Here is a 12,671-nt window from a genome sequence, read left to right as displayed (position 1 = left end):
CGCCCCCCCCTTTCCCCCCCCCCCCCCCCCCCCCGACTTACCTGCAGGTAGCTGCAGGAGCTGCACCCACCACCCTGCCTGGTTGTATGTGTGTGGTGTGTGTATATACATGCACATGGTACCCCCTGCCTCTAGTGGCCTTCCCCCTAACCCCAAACACCCTTGCAGATTGGAACTCTGGTTTCCTGTTTCAAAGGGGAAAATTTGCATTTGTCCATGGGGAAAAAGAAAACACAGATTCTTGGTAATCTTACATTAATGCCTGTCAATAAAGCAGTGTCCAATATAATCAGTAGATTCTTGTCTCTAGGTCTTGTGGGAAAAGAGGCAGAGCAGCCTTGTCAGGAATAGGTGGGCATGCAGGAAGAGCAATAAAATTGATCAGCAGCAGGTCACATGTTAGATGTGCTGAAGCAGGTCACATGTTAGATATGGCTGAAGCTAGAACTTGGTTTCAGCTTGTATTCCCCAGGCTTTTTGGTTTTCAGTGGCTTGGCTCTGCTTGGATTCTATATCAGTTTTGAACTGAAAGGCAGAGTATTGCTTAGGCTTGAATATGTTACATTGTCTGGGCAACTTTCTATGTCAGGCCAGAGCAGACTGGAGTCTCCTGTTAGAATTACATGTAGCACACAAAATGTGCCTGGGTGAAAATTGTCATTTCTCTTATCTGGGGCTTCAGTGGTTCTGAGTTTGGAGGTTCATTACAAAAGAACAGGGGGAACCCCCCCCCCCCCCCCCCCAAAAAAAAATTCCTTGATGACCCTTTAATAATAGACTTTTTCCTCAGTCCTGCTTTTACTTAAATCAATTGTGAAGTTTATGTCAAATTCCAGGGGATCAAAACAGGACTGTGATAGTCTATACTTTTCTGTCTCTGCTTTTCTTACACTCCTAATTTTCCTTTTCTGCCAAGAGCAACTTCTGGCCAAAGTACTTTAGCACCTGGCAAAAAAACTTCCATGCATCATTAACGCAGATCCAGGCTTTCTGTTCACCATGGAAAAATGTGGTCAATCCCAGATTTCTTCATTTTTAAGGAGAAAGTCTTGGATTTTCATTTCTTCATTTTTAAAGAGAAAAGCATGGTGAAATGGTGCTTTCAGAGTTGCAGCCTGGAAGGGTCTGGGGGGAGCAGGAGGAAGGCTATTAGGAAGGGGGTACCATGTGCATGTGTGCATTCAGATATTCACATGGCTGCCAGGCAGCCTGGAGAGCAGCTCTCACAGGTAAGTTGGGGGTGGGGGTGGGAATTGCTCCCACAAGTAAGTCGGGGAGGAATTGAGGCCTCCATAATGAGGGAGGGAGTTGGGTGGGCTGGGGTTTGGGCTGCAGCCCAGCTCAGGCAGTATGTGGGGCTTGGGGCCCAGGGCCATGTGTGGCTGCAGGGCCTGGACAAGGAGTGGGACAGCTCTTCCAGGGGGCAGGGGAGGGGCTGGCTCCCCATTGGTGTGCACACTCCTGGCGGAAGTATAGGAGGGACATGACCCTCAGATTTGTGCGTGGGGCAGGGGTTGGCTGTGGGTTCAGGGCTCCCTGCTCTGCTGAGACCCAGTGCAGCAGAGCGGTGCAGGGAAGTTCTGTGCCACTACCACACGCCCTGTGCTGCCCTGGCAAAGTGCCTCCTGCCTGTCTGGCACCTGTGGCTTTTCCTGGTCTGGCTGTCCATCCCTCCTCCCAGAAATGGAAGTGTATGTGGAAGTTCCACCTGTCCTGCCTTGCCTCTGTTTCTGGGAGATGCTGCCAGCTGGACAAGGAAGGGTTGTAGCATGAGCCAGTTCTCCTACCTGCTTAGGGTTATTGGAGAATCCTAATGCTGGAGGAGTGTACATGTGCTGCAGGCGTTCTTGGTCTGACTGTGCACCAGATGCATGGGGCAATTTTACCTGGTAGCTGTAAAACCCAGTTTTGAATGGCTCCATATGGGAATTTTCTACTAAGTGCATGTTAGTTAACATGTACTTGAAAGCATAGTGGTAATCTTGGGAGTTTTGTAGATCAGCTCTAGAGCCTGAGCAACAAATGAATGAATGAGGCTCCTAGTGAACTGGGATGAGAGAAGGAACCAGTCACATGGTTCCTTGAGGTTTTTTTATACCTTTCCAATCCAAAACAGACAGGGTATGTGGCTTGCAGCCCTTTCCTCCTGCCTCTAATTTTGGAAGAGCTTGCCAGCTGCCTGATAGGGATTTTTCCCATTCCTTTGTGAATGTCACACCCTTTGTAAACACTCACAAGACCTTTGTGTCAAAAGGCTAGATCCAGAAACTCCATTGCAGGGACCATGCAGAAATCAATAAGCTGGGGGGCCTCTTGTGGTGGCAGCTGTAGCTTCCTTGACATAGCCTGTTCAGAGAACTTGGGATTCCTTAACTATGTACTGCTACTGTTTGGAGAAATTCCCATAGTTCTCTTTAGAAGAAACCTCTGTGAAATTTGTGGTCCGTTGCCCATACACTTTTGCTTTACTTAGTTGGTCTTAAACTTCACTTTCATTATTTTTTAAATTTATATGGACTTTGAACCATGGGGAAAAACCATAAGTGAAAGGAACTTGAGTTCTACTGTCTGTAGACATTGCTGATATTCAGATGCAAGGTGATGTAAAGTAGGGTTGTCCTCAGTATTGTCTCTTTTATATATGGATATATTTCTTCTTTAAAGCCTATGCATTGTTCAGGTAACATTTTCATGCTACTGTCTCTGAGCACGGAGCGTAAAACAGAAAAACTCACCAAGTAAAATGAGCTCAAATTAGCAGTCATGAATTCATGATGCCTCAGAAAATTAAGTTCTGCTCCTCGTAGTTAAAGGGCTGCACCCAAAGATAAATTTTAAAGAAGTAAACAAGAAACAGATTTCTGGGAGGCTGGATCTGTAGTCTATAAACATCAGGCTCTGCTCCTGATTGATTCTGATTTGTTTGTGAGCCTTGAAGGAGATGAGGCACTCTTCAATAGTAGATGCTATACAAAAAGATAGTAAGGGACAGTCTTTGCCAAATGAAGAGTGTTGCAAACAAGAGCTGCTTCTCTGGTGACAGCTGGCCCAATGGAAACCTTAGTGAGGTGATGTAATAGGTGGAGGACATCAGGCACAGACCAGAGACTTAGCAAGGCAGTGTCTGAAGCCAGGAAGGGCACGTGAAGATTATCTACGGCTCTGGCATGGAACTTACACAGAAGTAGTTTTTGAAGTAAATTCTACCAAGGTAGTATTTATTTTTCTTTCCCTCCCCTCAACCCTTTGTAAAGTTTAGGATGTGAGTTTGTATCAAGTCCTATATAAAAGGTTCAGATCTGTTTGTCCAGGTCTGTACTATGTCATTTGTACACAACTATTACTTTGTTTCCATTGGGAGGGAAAAAAAAAGATCTTTCTGAATTGTCACTAAATATTAGGGCTGTGCGAAATTTCGCCGCCAGCTTTGTTTCAATGCTGTTTCGACTCATTTCAAGGTTGAAACAGCAAAATCAAAATGAAACAGATATAGTCAAAACAAAATGAGGCAAGTTGAAATGTTTTGCCATTTCGAGGCTGTTTTAACATTTTGCCCATAGGCTATAATGGGGAAGGTTGAAACAGCCTATAACTTTGTCATTTCTGGCCTGATCTGGGTGAAACTTGCAGGAATGGTAGCCCCTTCTAGGGGCATAAAGCTTGCCAAGTTTCAAGGAGATAGGTGCAGGGGGTTGGGGGAAAATGTACCCCAAAGTCTTGAAAGCAAAACTCATGTCGCGTATGTGTTAAGCCGCAGCAGGGTCAAAACTGCAGGCATGCTAGCCCCTGCTGAGGCCACAAAGCCTGCCAAGTTTTAAGGAGATAGGTGCAGGTCTTTGCAGAAAACTACCTCAAGCTGCGGACAAGCAAAACTCATGACGTGGGTGACACTATGTATGTTAAAGTGCAGCAGGGTGAAAGCTACAGGCCTGCTAGCCCCTGCTGAGGCCATGAAGCCTGCCAGCTGTCGGTGCAGGGGTTCTGGGGCCCTGCACCTCTGGCTGCTGACAGGCAAAACTCATGACATGAGTGCTTCTGGGACTGTGTCTGTCTTGGGGCACAGGGGGCTGAAAACTGCAGGCCTGCTAGGCTCTGCTACGGCCACAAAGCCTGCCAGCTGTTAAGGAGATATGTGCAGGAGGGTTCTGGGGCCCTGCACCCCTAGCTGCTGACAGGCAAAACTTGTCACAAACTCCTGGAAGATTGTTTCAGGCTCGACATTGGGAAAAACTACTTCACAACTAGGGTGTCCAGTCTGTGAGCATTACTCCTAGTTTTCCCCAAAGGTGCCTTGGTGAACAGTTGTTCACCAAGCCCTAGATGTACACTTCTGATGTAGCAGTAAGCTGCTACTAAGTCCCCTCTCAGCCTTCTCTTTTTCAGGCTGAAATGTCCAAGGTCCCTCGGCCTTTCCCCATATGGCTTGTCATGCAAGTCTCTGATCATATGGTTAGCCCTTCTCTGGATTCTCTCAAGCTTTACCACACCCTTGTTAAAGTGCAGAGCCCAGAACTGGACGCAGTACTCTAGCTGTGGTCTCACCAATGCCAAGTAGAACCTAGTAGGGCAGGAGAATCGCTTATTTGCAATGGTTTTGTTGGAGATGCATCAATTGATGCATGCCAGGTTATTGTTGGCCCTGCTGGCCACAGCATTGCACTGCTGGCTCTGTGTTTATACTGTGGTCAATGATTACTGCCAGGTCTGTAGTGGCAAGTGATGGGGGATCTTTAGTCCTGCTGCCTGATGAGAGGCAGCAGTTGCACAAGCACCCATGTCATGAGTTTTGCCTGTCAGCAGCTAGGGGTGCAGGGCCCCAGAACCTCTGCACCTATCTCCTTGACAGCTGGCAGGCTTTGTGGCCTCTGCAGGGGCCAGCAGGCCTGCAGATTTCACCTTGCTGTGCCTTAACGCACACAGTGTCACCCAAGTCACAAGTTTTGCTTGTTTACAGCTTGAGGTACAGTTTCCCTCAAAGCTCTGCACCTATCTCCTTGAAATGTGGCAAGCTTTGTGTCCTCAGGAGGGGCTAGCATGCCTGCAGTTTTGACCCTGCTGTGGCTTAACACATACATGTGACACACATTTTGCTTTCAGTATTTTGGGGTGCAGTTTCTGTGAACTCCCTGCACTTACGTCCTTGAAATGTGGCAGGCTTCATGCCCTCAGAACTTTCTGCAAGTTTCATCCAAATCAGGCCAGAAATGACAAAGTTATAGGCTGTTTTGACCTTCCCCATTGTATCCTATGGGCAAAACGTTGAAACCCTGTTTAGACAGAACGGAACAGCTGTTTCGATTGAAAACGGAATGCTGTTCTGCTGAAATGCTGGTCAAAACAAAATGCTGCCTTTTTTCACAGCCCTACAAAATATGTCATCCTGGGTTTCATGCATATAGAAAAAAGCTCCCCAGATAAACAGAAGACTGCCAAGTTGTCATCAAGTCCATTGATTGCAAGACAAATAGGGTAGCTGTACAGACAAACAAAGGTTTAGATCCATGACCTTTTGCATCTGGAGGTGTCAGTAACGTGTACTCAGCTTTCTGCCCTGAATCTTGGATCCTTATTGCCATGCACAGTATTCGCTGACTTTCATTAAAATGTTGGGTGTTTTTTTTTAATCAGTTTATTGAAACTGGTGCAGCCACTCATGCCCTGGGCCACAGCTCTACCCGGCTGGCCACTGGCTACCCCTTTGCCAGCCTGCAAGTAGAAACCTGTAGCTTCCCATGGCCATGTTTTTCTGCTTTAAAGGGGAAAATCCACATTTTTCCATAGCAAAGAGAGAACCTGGATCCCTGTTTATCAGTTAAGCAGTTAGCTGTTCGTTCACAGGTGCTCCCTCCCTCCCAGCACAGGGCTTCATGTGGGCTGTGTTGTTTGACTGGACCTACCTCATCCTTCCCTCCCCTCATTCTAAAGGCTCTTGGAGCCAGAAGTGGCTCCTATCAGTAGCTGTGTTATCAGTTAATTGTTTACCTGATATAATTAAAGGAGATTAAATTAATATTTTTTTAATGTTATTTACATCCCTGGTTTGGGCTTTAATAATGGGTCTACATATGAATGGTCTAGATGGTTAAATGCTCTTTAACATGAAATGGCTGGAGGAGTCAGGATTCCTGGGCTTCATTTCTGACTAATGATATGCTGTTTACCATCAGGTGAGTGAGTTCTTTTTAGGCCTCAGTTTAGGTATGGTATTTGCCTGTCTTTTGGATTTTCTTGGGCTTTGGTACAGTAGACCATCAGAAGAGGAGAGTGGAATCGCAGATCTGTTCTACCCTATTACATGTTGTTTCTGATGGAAAATCCTGAGGTCTTTTTGTCCTACTAGCTCTACGTACAGTTCCCATTGATTACAGTGGGTGGAGCCCTTTAATTTTCTTTGGGTTAAGCTTATTTTGCTTTTGCCCTTGCTGAAATGACCTGTCTGTCTCTCACTTGAACCTGAGCATTTGAATAACTGAGATTCTGAGTTGCTCTCCTGTCTTTGCCTCCTTGAGATTCCTTCTGACAGTGAGTTTGCATTTCAGGCCAGTATGCCTCCTAGGGGTCTGGTTTGATTCAGAAAAATCGCACCCCATGTTAGTGTTGCCTTGGTCTGGGACAGGGGTGGGCAATTATTTCTGCCGGAGGGCCACTTACTACGTTTTGGTGAGCTGTTGAGAGCTCCACATACACTTTTTTTTTTAGAAGTGATCATTTTAACAAATTACAGATAAATCATGTACTAAAAAGTAAACATCAACTAACATATTTTAATTTTATTTTAAAATATTTTTGTCCTGACATGCTTTTTTGAGTAGTGTATACAGAGTTGATTGCATAATAGCTCAAAATAATTTTTTTCTCTTGTATATTGTGTAGGGGGAGGGTTCTGGGGTGGGATGTGTTGGGGCAGAGAGGAGGGTATGTGTATGTAAGGGGGAGATTTGCCCACTTGCTAGGTCCTGGGAACTGGCTGGTGGGGTGGGGGGAACATCACGGGGGCAGCCGTGGTCCAGATGCACTCAATTGGCAGGTGCCCCCCAGAGGCCAGATCTAGTCTGTTGGTGGGCTGAATTTGACTCGCTGGTCTAGAAAAATATAGTCCAGGAAGCCTTCTGGAAGTGAGTATTGTGGACAGATTTAGACTGTAGCTACCCTTATACACTGTAAAAGAGGCTTTTGTACCTTATCAGTTTGCATGTTCAGAAATTCTCAAATTATGAACTGGGTCCATTTGAAGCCCTATTTCTTGATTCTATTAAATCAAATTCTGAAGCCAGTTAACTGATTACATAAAAATGTACTGGACTTTTTTAATCCATTGCCCAATTAGAAGTTAGCTTCTGGCAGTGCATCAAGTATTAATGCTAAACAATTTTTTTCAGTGGTATATTGGGCTAAGAAAGGTCTGAGGATGAAACAAGGAGTGAGGCTTTCCTTGCTTGGCAGTTGATTCAGAGCATAGATGCACCCTCCAGTTCTAGGTCTTTCAGTTTTGTTTTATAGCAGTGGGTTATCTTGCTCATCTTGGATTATCTTTATCCTGTTTTGGCATGGAAGCCGAAAGAGAGACAGCAGAGCTAGCTGTTTGCATGGTAGGCAGCTAGTCCTTTCTGAAGTTCTCTAGTTTGGATTGTCTTTTCTTACCTAGTCTCTATGACTGTTCCTTGATAGAGGTGGTAAAATTTGGAAGTTGGGGATACTGTTCTGCTAAATTTAGAATGCCAACTGCTTTAAATATGTCTGAGCCTGCTATCAGTTACATAGGCATCTGTTTCAGTCAGGCACATCCTTCTAGGGAGGGACTAGCACTATTTAAAGTTGAGTGAGGCTAAGATTCTTGTAACATTAAGAAACTTGGTATTTCCCCTTCCTTCTTTAATGTGCAAGATGCACATTAATGCACTGGTGCTGAAAAAAATTGATATATTCTGTAACTTGGAATGTTTATCTTCATGAGCTTCAGTCTTGGAAAAACTGATTCCTTTTGAATGGTAGGCTAATACAGTTTGCTCCCCTTGAATTATACCATTAAGGAGTATTCATCTCTGATACAAGTGGGTGCAGACCATGTCTAATTCATCTCTCTGAAAGATTGAGAGAAAACTCCAGTGGGACTTCTGTCACATCCAGTGGGATTGAAGTTAACCCATTGATACAATCTGTTAAATTCAAATCAGCACTTTGAGAACAGACATAGCTCTGTTGAAGACTGTACATAGCCTCACCTCAGGGAATGGGCCAAGAAAATCTTTATTGGTGCACCCCTAGTAATTACCTTGAGCAGGAGTTGGCAACCTATGACCTATGGGCCGGATCTGGCTCATGAAGAAATTTTTACCAAACCCTCCAAGTACATCAACAAATTATATTGATTTTCACATGGCTAGAGTGCATGATCAGAGATGCTTTATTTCAGGGCTATCCAATTGGCAGGTGGGCTGCGTTGGCCTACAAGTGGTTAATGTGCAACCTGCGGACTGCTGGGGCAGAACAGCAGGGCAAGAGGGTTGGTGAAAAGAATGTGCACTCCACAGCAGTGTCAGTGAGGAGCTAGGAAAGGGTGGGAGTGCCTGTGCATTCGAGTTAGAAGGCTCATGTAGCTGGGGGTGTCTCGTACTACTCAAGCATCAGCAGGGGAGCTTGTGTGGTAGGGAAGAGACTTCTGCCCATGTAGCAGTGGGGGTGGGGAGAAGGCAGGGGTTAATGCTCTCTTCATGCAGCAGAGATGCTGGGATGCCCATGCAACATGTGGCCCAGAGTCTGTGACTAGTATGGCATGGTGGCCCCTGGCCAGTCTGAAGCTAGGCAGCCATACTTTAGTTCAAGCCCAGACTGAATATATATAAGAACTGGGTGAAATCTGTGGCCCACATTGCACAGGAGGTTGCACTCCGAGCCCCATGGGCCTTAAAACTAAGAGTGAAATAACCCTATATATCAATGTCACAAACATTTTGAACTCTCTTGGTTTTTCTGAGTTCTGTGCAACAGAATAATTGCTTTCACTTTTTTACATTGCCAAAAGAAGTGAAGGCTAAGAGCTAGCATTTTTTGAGGTGTGCCTTGAGCATTACTGCTTAGTAGTTAGTACTGGAACAGCATATATTGGATGTCTTAAAGTGTACGCCTGGGTTATAAATACTCAAAGGACAATGTTGGGAAGAGGCTGTATTCCCATGCTTTTAAAATCTGAGTAGAGAGGTATAGTTAGCAGTGTTAATCTGAAGTCAAATGAAAGGCAGGGTAGATCTGTACTTTATAATCTACTTTGGTTAGTCTATTATATAGCACAAGCTTTTCTTGGCTGAAGCCCACCCACTTAAATCAGATGCTGTGAAGGGCATGCACAACACTCTGTATAAAAGGAAAGGGGAACTTGAATACAAAAGGCGGGGTGAGGGGGGACGACTCTTTTGCCCCTATGCATTTATTGCTTGCTTGTTTGTGCTGGAGAGGCAAACAAACAAGCAATAAACTCATAGGAACAAAAGAGTTTCAAAAGGTAATGCAGGTAATGGGATAACAATTGGTTGTCTCTGTTTAAACCAGACTTAATATGTAGGATCTACCTAAGTTGTGGTAAGATGATGGATTTTTCATGGCTCACTCAAGGTGCACAGAGCTGATTTTTTTGTGGTGGCTCCATTCCTTGTGCAGCTGATTGGTAGAAGATGCCTTCCCTCCCTCTATGTCACTACTTCTTTCTTCATCCTGCCTCTCTCTGCTGATTGGCAAAGGATACCTTCACTCAGTCTACCTCACTAACACTTTTTTTGGTTGATTTTTTCAGGAAATCGTGGCGAACATGGATAACGTTGTTTTTTTGTAGGTCACTATTGATCTAATGCAGTCTGTGGGTGATTTCTTGTTGTGCAGTCTCCTGTTTAAATCAGTAGTTCAAAGTTTGCTGACTAAGCCCCACTGAGGTCAGTGATGTAGTATACAGGGAGGTGACAGTATTCTGCCACAGGCCTGCGTGTCTTTCTCTAGCTGGCATTATATTGGTGTTCATTTATTTTGTCAAACAGGGATCGCCTGTCTCTCTGGTATAGACCACAGAGGGCTTTAAGCATGTGGTGGCATATATGACAGGGGAATTGCTAGTGAATTAAGTTGGATGTTACCAGTGTTATTTAGTCTAATGATGATGTGGTCTGTATTGATGTTGGGGTACAGAAGTTATCTAGGTCAGTTGCAAGGCCTGGTACCTCAGTAACAGTGGGAGTTAAGTAGCCTGCTTCTTGAGAGATGTCACTTGAGGCTGGGAGGCTGAATTTAAACCAGGACAGGTTTATTCCTCATGACTACTTTGAGATGGTCATCCTTCTCTGGGAGCGGTTGGAGGTCACTAACGATGCGTCTAAGGTGCTCAAGCCAGGCAGCTGTAGGTATAGGTGAAAACCAGAGGGACTCTGTTGTCTTTGTCTCAGGGTTGGTATTGTAGCAGGTTAGAGCAAAGTCTGAATCTGGCTTTGATCTGAGTGGCTACAGTTTTGGTTTCCAATACAGTGTGGCAGCAATGTGACCATTGCACAGCAATATGGTAGTGTCTAAGAAGCAGATTTTTTGCATGGAATATTTTAGAATTAGTAACTTCCACCCCTCCATCAAACTAAAGTTCTGGTGAAAATTTCTCTAGAGATTTCTTCCCATAGATTCATAGGTGTTACAGTCAGCAGGGGCCTCAGTAGGTCATTGAGTCCAACCCTTTGCCCTGGGCAGGAAAGAGCCCTGGGGTCAGACAACCCCAGGTAGGTGCTTACCTAGCCTTCTCTTAAAGACCCCCAAGGTAGGGGAGAGCACCACCTCCCTTGGAAGCCCATTCCAGATTCTGGCAACCCTTACTGTCAACAAGTTCTTTCTAATGTCTAACCTAAATCTGCTCTCCATCAATTTGTGGCCATTGTTCCTAGTTACTTCCGGGGGTGCCCTGGTAAATAGAACATCTCCTATTCCCTGCTGCCCTCCCCTGATGAATTTATAGGCAGCCACAAGATCACCTCTCAGCCTTCTCTGGCGAAGGTTGAAGAGATCTAGATCCCTCAGTCCCTCCTCATAGGGCCTTGCCTGCAGGCCTCTGACCACATGAGTGGCCCTTCTCTGAATCCTCTTGAGATTCTACACATCCCTCTTGAAGTGCGGCACCCAAAACTAGACACAGTACTTCAATTGCAGTTTGACCAGGGCCACATAGAGGGGAAGCATCACCTCCCTGGACCTGTTCATCATGCATCTAAGGCATGATAAAGTGCAGTTAGTCTTGTTGATCACTTCACATTGACAACCCATGTTCATCTTGGAGTTAGCTATGACTCCATGGGTCAGGTGGGTGGCAAATCATCTACATCACAGCCTCTCAGTTTACTTACAAGAATGGAATGTGATACCATATCAAAGGCCTTCTTAAAGTCTAGGTAGATGACATCCACCTCGACTCCTGCATCCTAGCATTTTGTGACCTGGTCATAAAAAAGAAACAAGGTTAGTCAGGTAGGATATACCTGCAATGAACCCGTGCTGATTTCCTTTCAGTATTATTTCCCCTGCTGGACTCCCACAGATGTGATCCTTAAAGATTTTTCTATAATTTTCCCAAGGATATTGCTGAGACTAACTGGCCTATAGGTTCCTGGTTTGTCCCTCCTACCTTTCTTGAAAATAAGGACTCCATTGACCCTCTTCCAGTCCTCTGGGACCTGACCAGAGCACCGTAAGTGCTTGAACAGCCATGCCAGCAGCTCTGCTATGACACAGGCCAATTCCTTCAGCATCCTTGGATGAAGTTCACCTGGGCCCACTGATTTGAACACATCCATCCTCTCCACGTGCCCCTTCACTAAGTCTCCGCTGTGTCTATACAATAAAGATGACATTGATGTAGCTTAGGTAAATTGCAGAGGAAATGGACTTCAAGGTCTGTTATAAATATGTTGGCATACCAGGGAGGCATACATGTGCCCAATGGTAGTGGTATTTATTCATAGGTATAGGGAGACCCTAAACCTGAAATAGTTTAGTTTAGTGTTAGGACAAAGCAGGAGAATGTAATGGAAATGGAAGCAACTTTCTTATTAGGGATAACGTTCCTTGTGGCTTGCTAGCTGTCTTCATTTGGGATGTTGGCATACAGAGGTGCAGCATTCAGGTAGCCAGTACGGTGTTAGCTGGAAGCTAGTTTCTTTAAGATATCTGTGGTGTCTTTCAAAAAGTTGGCAACTTCAGTGGTATATGGGAATAGGACAGAGACAACACAGCTAGAAACTCCTTCTGTGATAGTGCCAGTGCCAGAGGAAGTGGGGCATCTTGGATTGCCAGGTTTGTGGATCTTGGGTAAGCAGGGATCCTGGTTTTCCCTGATTAAAAAAATTGCAAATTCTCCGATTTTTAAAATCCCCAAAATCCATAATTAAAAGCCTCCCACGGCCCCCTGACCCTGCTGGTGCCCCTTGCCACTCACCCACAGCCCCTGCCCCCTGCTAGAGGGGGTCCCCAGCTGCCAGGGCTACAGAGCCAGAGACCCAGGTCTGCAGCCCCCTGCCCCTGACAGAAAGCAGTGGCAGCTGTAGGAGAAGAAGCACAGAGCTGGCTTCCCTCCTGCTGCCTTCCTGCTGCGGGTGGGGGCGGAGCGGTCTCCCAGCTGCAGCACACACTCCTGAGTGGCAAAGGGGACCCAT

The 12,671-nt window shown here is 45.5% G+C and overlaps 1 protein-coding gene across 2 annotated transcripts in view; it reads left to right on the top strand.

Moving 5' to 3' along the window:
- The window catches only part of NAA50 (N(alpha)-acetyltransferase 50, NatE catalytic subunit), a 31,343-nt gene that overhangs the window by 1,101 nt on the left and 17,571 nt on the right, over window positions 1-12,671 (top strand). The window lies entirely within an intron of this gene.

This window comes from Gavialis gangeticus, unplaced genomic scaffold, assembly GCF_001723915.1.
Source record: "Gavialis gangeticus isolate Ggan-Ray unplaced genomic scaffold, GavGan_comp1, whole genome shotgun sequence".
NCBI lineage: Eukaryota > Metazoa > Chordata > Crocodylia > Gavialidae > Gavialis > Gavialis gangeticus.
The sequence above is the reverse complement of the archived record's forward strand: the minus strand, read 5'-3'. Positions and strand labels throughout refer to the sequence as shown.